This window comes from Triticum aestivum, chromosome 2B (assembly GCF_018294505.1).
Source record: "Triticum aestivum cultivar Chinese Spring chromosome 2B, IWGSC CS RefSeq v2.1, whole genome shotgun sequence".
Classification (NCBI taxonomy): Eukaryota; Viridiplantae; Streptophyta; class Magnoliopsida; order Poales; family Poaceae; genus Triticum; species Triticum aestivum.
This window is the reverse complement of record NC_057798.1, coordinates 500,817,606-500,824,205: the sequence shown is the minus strand read 5'-3', so window position 1 is coordinate 500,824,205 and position 6,600 is coordinate 500,817,606. Positions and strand designations below refer to the sequence as shown.

At 43.9% G+C, this 6,600-nt stretch overlaps 1 pseudogene; it reads left to right on the top strand.

Moving 5' to 3' along the window:
• The first annotated feature begins 603 nt into the window (after positions 1-603).
• Positions 604-5,583, top strand: LOC123045692 (betaine aldehyde dehydrogenase-like; annotated as a pseudogene).
• Positions 5,584-6,600: the final 1,017 nt, after the last annotated feature.

Genomic DNA, 6,600 nt, shown 5'->3' with positions numbered 1-6,600 from the left:
CTCACCATGTTACCCTCCCCGGGAAGTGGGACTCGATCATTCCCATGGCATCGAACATCTAGCGCTGTGTGACACGTAGAAGAGAACAAAATCTCAGACCCTGCTGCACGGGAACGAGTTCAGAACGAACGACAAGACGAGCAGCGCCCGTGCGTGCGTGCAATGCCCACGCTTGAACTCGAAATTTTTGGGGTAGGCGAAATACTTTAAACATCAAAATCAGTATGAGAATCTTTCCCAGCAGTGCCTTGATCTCTTTTTTTTTTCTTGAGGGAAGTGCCTTGATCTGGTTTGGAACGACGATCCGCATGTGGTCTGTGCTCTGATGTCTGATCAGGCAGCCGCGCTGTAAAAGGCGACTGATCCTGAATGTTAGGTGGCGCTGGTAGTGACGGCGCCAACGGACTGGGACGCCCACCCAACACGAGCAAAGCATATGTACGTGTGTGCGTTCCTTCCGCGCCACGCGCGAGTACACGACGCGCGCGTGCGACAACTTGGCCACGCCCCGGTGGGTCACGGAGAGGAAAAGAGACCCATCCCGGATGATCGGCACTAATTAATTCCGGGGCGAGAGGCGTGGAGGATAGCGACGCGGCCAACACTTCCGGCTTGCGGGGCCGGCTGAGATCGCCGGGATCACGAGAAAACGTGCTCGCTCACCCCCACCTAAAGGCAAAAGCAGCAGGAGCCAGCCACCGCAGCACAGCACTAGACCTCGCTCCGCCCCCACACTCCTACTCACCTCCTACTACGGCACGGCACCACCACCCAGCACGGCCGTCCACCTCGCCGAAGCAGAGTAGCCATGGCTGCGCCCCCAGCGATCCCGCGCCGCGGCCTCTTCATCGGCGGCGGGTGGCGCGAGCCCACCCTGGGCCGCCGCATCCCCGTCATCAACCCGGCCACCGAGGACACCATCGGTTCGTTTCGCCGCCCCCCTCTGCACTTCCGCCACATCGTTTTCTATGTGCCGGGCGCTACCGGTACTACTCCTATGCTGTATCAGTATTCAGTACCGTACTGACTTCAGCTTTGTTGGTTTGCTGTGTGGTTGGTGATCCGTGAAGGTGACATCCCGGCAGCCACCGCGGAGGACGTCGAGCTCGCCGTCGCGGCGGCTCGATCTGCGTTCTTGCTCGATGGCGGGAGCCGCTGGGCGCGCGCTTCCGGGGCGACGCGGGCCAAGTATCTGAACGCGATCGCCGCTAAGGTGCCCATCTCTTATGTTTCTCTGAATATGAGGCCAGTTTAATCTCCCTCAAGTTAGATGTATTACATGTTCTCACAAAAGTTAGATGTATTACATGTATTACATGTTCTCACAGAGTTGTGGAGTTACCATTATCTCATCGCCATGTGAGTGAAGCTGGTCTTGGGGGCTGCAGGACAGACAGGATGCCCTTAGTGCTGCACATATCTTGTACTAGAAAAGTTTGATCTAGTCGGATTATACATCTTTATTGCATCAAATGAGCTCTATAAGTGCTAGAAACTGTCGCTAGTTAGAAAAAACATCAGATCCTTGGGTTGATGGATCCTTTCATAAAAGTCTTATTAGGTTTGGTAGTTGGTTAGCAATGACTTGCAACTTACAAGTATGTTCCGAAAAGAAGTTGCCCCAAAAAAAGTTCCGAAAATAAAGTGCAATACCATTGTTCGTAATCCAGAGATGGAGGGTGCATACCTGGTTGATGGCTCCACTAATCCTCTGTATCATGTGGTTTGCGAAGATGTTCCATTACGATGAATTAAATGTACCAACTTCAGTCTGTTTTCAAAGTAGGAATTCAAATTCAGCATCCAATCACGATATTGAGGGATGGCACCCTCCTTCTCTTGGGAAACAGCAAATCCTGCTGAGATTTAAACTCCACGCACTATACATTACTACACTTTGCACAATCACGCTGGACATTTGCCTAGTTGTTGAAAATTATCAGATTTGTTACTCTTTTTATTGCAAACTACATGACTGTTTTTTTTACATATGTTTAAACTTTAAAGTATGGTAGGAGATAGTCTCACAGCATCATATGCAACAGAAAATTGTTCTTAATTTTGGCATGTTAGTCTGTCATACTCCGGTACAAAAGCTTAGCTCTAAGGAGTGGAAGCTGGCAAGATGATAGGTTTGTTCATTCAGAACAAGGTGTTTCTGTTACAATGAAACCAATTTTGAAACTGTTGGACCGCACCAATTTCAATGGTGAAGGCACTCTACATATAGATCTTTGCATTTGGCATCAATTTCATATATACATGTAGCATGCGTAAGGTTTACCAGATTTGTGCTGTCTTGTTGCATTGAAATGGAAGACAGAGAGCTGGAATTTTTGTTAGCACGAGAGAGTTTCCTATTGTCACTGCTTTGATTAATGGATGTTTATCTGTTAATTAGTATGTTTGTTACTGCCAGTAATTTTCTTGAAATATTGGATGCTGGTGCAGATTAAAGAAAAGATATCGTATCTGGCATTGCTGGAGACAGTTGATTCTGGAAAGCCCAAGGACGAAGCAGTTGCGGACATGGTATTTTCAATTATTCATGTTATAATGTTTAGTGTGCCTAAAGACGCTCCATGTTTTGTTTGATGATTTTCCATCCTACTTAGGACGATGTTGCTGCATGCTTTGAGTTCTATGCTGGTCTGGCTGAAGCCTTAGATGGTAAACAACATGCGCCAATCTCTCTGCCCATGGAAGAATTCAAGACCTATGTTCTTAAAGAACCCATCGGGGTTGTTGGACTCATCACTCCCTGGTATATATTGCAACCATTTCTCTTGGATTTTGATCCACACTATATGCGGATATCATAGCATTTTTTTATAGGTTCACTTGTCATTTTTTCTTCTTAATACTTCTTAAGCTGTTATCCTTGAGATTCCAAGGTCTTATAGTTCATGGCAGATCTTTTCTTCTTCCATGGTATTGAACATTAAATCTTATACGAGTACAGGCTAAACCACTGGTCATTTGTTTTAATTTTTAAATGGAAACAACAGGTCATTAATTAATAATTTTGCATTGGTTGCCTGCTGAATTTGATAACTCGGTGTCTTTGAAGTTAATAGTTCTAAACTTCTAATTACTTTGCTTTCTCTTGTGCAAATGAAGGAACTATCCTCTGTTGATGGCTACTTGGAAGGTTGCACCTGCCCTGGCTGCTGGGTGTACAGCTGTGTTAAAACCATCTGAGCTGGCTTCTCTGTAAGGCCCGATGCCTTTTAGTTAAGTCCAGTCCTTCGAATTATTATTGTATCCATGACTATTTTTTTCAAAAACAGAACTTGCTTAGAGCTCGGTGCAATATGTGAAGAGATAGGACTGCCTTCAGGAGTTCTGAACATAATTACTGGTCTGGGCCCTGACGCTGGTGCTCCAATAGCTTCACATCCCCATGTGGATAAGGTCAGACCTATTCTTTGAATATGAATTGTCATATGCTCATGGATATACGAAGGTGTAATCTTATATGATCACCCTCAGTCTTCAAGCTTCTAAAATTATCTTTCGATCCTTTCTGTAGATTGCTTTTACAGGAAGTACCGCAACTGGTAAGACGATAATGACCGCTGCTGCCCAAATGGTTAAGGTGTGTTCTCTATATATTTCAGTTGCTATGACTTGTGATGTTCTGTGCTTCGGTTAAAGAGCCGATGCAAAGTAATCTGTGAATTAGGCATCTATGTTTCCTTTATACTGATACTGTTGTGTATTATCTTCTTCAACAGCCTGTTTCATTAGAGCTTGGTGGCAAAAGTCCTCTTGTTATCTTTGATGATGTTGCTGACATTGACAAAGGTATCTTCCTCTCATGGATGTTGCACTATGCTCCTAATCCATTTTTTCCACTTTAACTCAGTCTATAATCTCTGGGTTATGGAAGAACAATTGCCAATTTTACATATTCCATTGATACGTAGTCTTAGCTAATTTGTGGATTGCTGTGCTGAAGTCTTGCTGAATTTGAAACAGCTGTTGAATGGGCCATGTTTGGTTGTTTTTTCAATAGTGGTCAAGTTTGCAGTGCAACATCTCGTCTACTTCTCCATGTATGTATGCTCTCCTGGATTTTATTTTATTTGGAAAATCAGGCCATTTTCTAATAGATGACATGAAGATCCACTCTTTCACAGGAGAAAATTGCAGAGTGATTTTTAGATAGACTAGTTGAATGGGCAAAGAACATAAAAATCTCAGACCCACTGGAAGAAGGTTGTAGGCTGGGTTCAGTCATCAGCAAAGGGCAGGTAACTCAAATGGAGCGTATTGCACTTTTGTAGCTTGGATGCAAATATGTACATTTTGGTAAACATGTTCACACTTTGGTGTGAAATTGAACTTAAAACCGATAATCCCTCTTCGAGATAACAGGGATGACCTGCAATGCAATAAATTGTTAACTGTTGACTTTCTCTTTTGCAAACTACCATTTAGCTTGTATATCCAGTTATGCTTTTGCAACCACCTTAGAGTTCCCTTATAATAGAGAGCCATTTTTCTTTTCTTATTTCAGTATGAAAAGATTAAGAAGTTCATCTCCACAGCAAGAAGTGAAGGTGCTACAATTTTGCATGGTGGTGACCGACCAAAGGTAAGCATTGGTCATTACATTACATGCTCTTGTCTCTCGGTTATTCATCCAAGCTACGTTTGTGAAATGGCAGCATCTCGGAAAAGGGTTCTTTATTGAACCTACAATTATAACAGATGTTAGCACATCAATGCAAATTTGGAGAGAGGAAGTCTTTGGACCAGTCATCTGTGTCAAAGTATTCAAGACAGAGAGCGAAGCTGTAGAGCTTGCAAATGATACCCAGTGAGTTACCTGATTGCGCAAGCCTGAAAAAAAAATGCCCGTGCTTATATCGTTCCCTTGACTTCTCTGCCATTTTGTTTTCAGCTATGGCTTGGCTGGTGGTGTGATCTCTGATGATCTAGAGAGGTGTGAGCGCATTGCAAAGGTAGATTCAAGTGCGCCTGTAAATTTGTAGCATGTGATGCAATCGAAGTATTCGAAATATTCGGTGAGCTGATAGGTAAACGTACAATCCCACACCTGCAGGTTATTCACTCAGGCATTGTTTGGATAAACTGCTCGCAACCGACCCTTGTTCAAGCTCCGTGGGGAGGGAACAAGCGGAGTGGTTTTGGCCGGGAGCTAGGAGAATGGTGAGTTACTTCATGAGCGCTATGGTTCGCAAACTGCACTGCCCCTGAAAGTATCTTCTGAACTGTCTGCTGTTTTGCTTTCAGGGGCCTCGAGAACTACTTGAGCGTGAAGCAAGTCACCAGGTACTGCAAAGATGAGCTATACGGATGGTACCAGCGCCCATCCAAGCTGTAGATGACTTGAGATGTCATGAGAATAGAGCCTCGTTCATTGAAAAGGCGAGTTCTATCCTGGCTGGGACTTCTGTACAGTGCTTTCGCAATAAGCCATCATGTGGCAAACTTGGTTATGATAGCGTGTCATCGAGCCTGTGACAGATGCGGTTGGTCAAAAACTTGCTAAAGTAAAAAACGACATTACGTTCTTCTGCTTTCGTTGTATCTGTTTATGTTCTTTTATTGCAATTTGTTGTTGGTAGCTTACCAAGCTGGCTGCTTGGTTATACTCCCTCCGTCTCAAAATTCTTGTCTTAGATTAGTCTAAACACGGATGTATCTAGTACTAAAGCATGACTTGATACATCTATATTTAGACAAATCTAAGACAAGAATTTTGGGACGGAGGGAGTATCTGTTTATGTTCTTTTGGTGAGAGCTCATGTGGTGCATTTCTGAGGCTCTCGCGTAAACCACGGGTGGGAAATTTTGATGCCTGTATAAACTCTTGGACCTACAACGTGAGAATGAGGGCTTCAGAGCTTTGGCGACCATCGACGGTAAATCAAAGGGGGTCAGTGCTAAATGTTAGTTCACGTTGCTCCGATACATGGCGGTCTGAGACTCTCGGGGTGTTTGAGATATCTTGCGAGTATGGTGGTCGCTTTGGCTGGACATATGCTGCGTCTGGTGGTTTTGGGCCTTGGCGCTCTTGTTTTGGGCTTAGAAGATATTCAAGTTTCTAAAAAAAAGATGATGTTTAAACCCCTTCCTCTAGCTCTAGTTCTTGTTTCTTTTGTGCTTGTGTTTGATTTTTCTTGGTTTTCCTTAATTAACCAAGACGTGTATGGTTTTTGATCCGGTTTCCCTCGTTAATTGGATCAACTCTTCATTTAATGAAATAGTGGGAACCCTCCGCCCTCTGACGAGGTCCCACAAAAAAAGAGAACGAAGGCTTCCATGCAAAGTTTGTGAAAAATGATGATATAAATTTTTAATATGATGGAAGATATAAAGTCTATATGAACTGCAGGTTTACGCCTTTAACTACGATGGGCAAATCTGGCGAATGTTCGCCACGGAATGGCATTTACGAACATTCGTCAGGCAATTTTCAATGCATTTGAAGAACCTGGGTGGCCTTTTTGCAAAACTGCCATGGCATTTGTTTAATTTTGAGGATAAAATGTCATCCAAACTACATCATAAGATTAAGATTGTGTAGCAGCTAGGGCGTTCACTGGCAGTTTCTTCCTGTGAACGTTT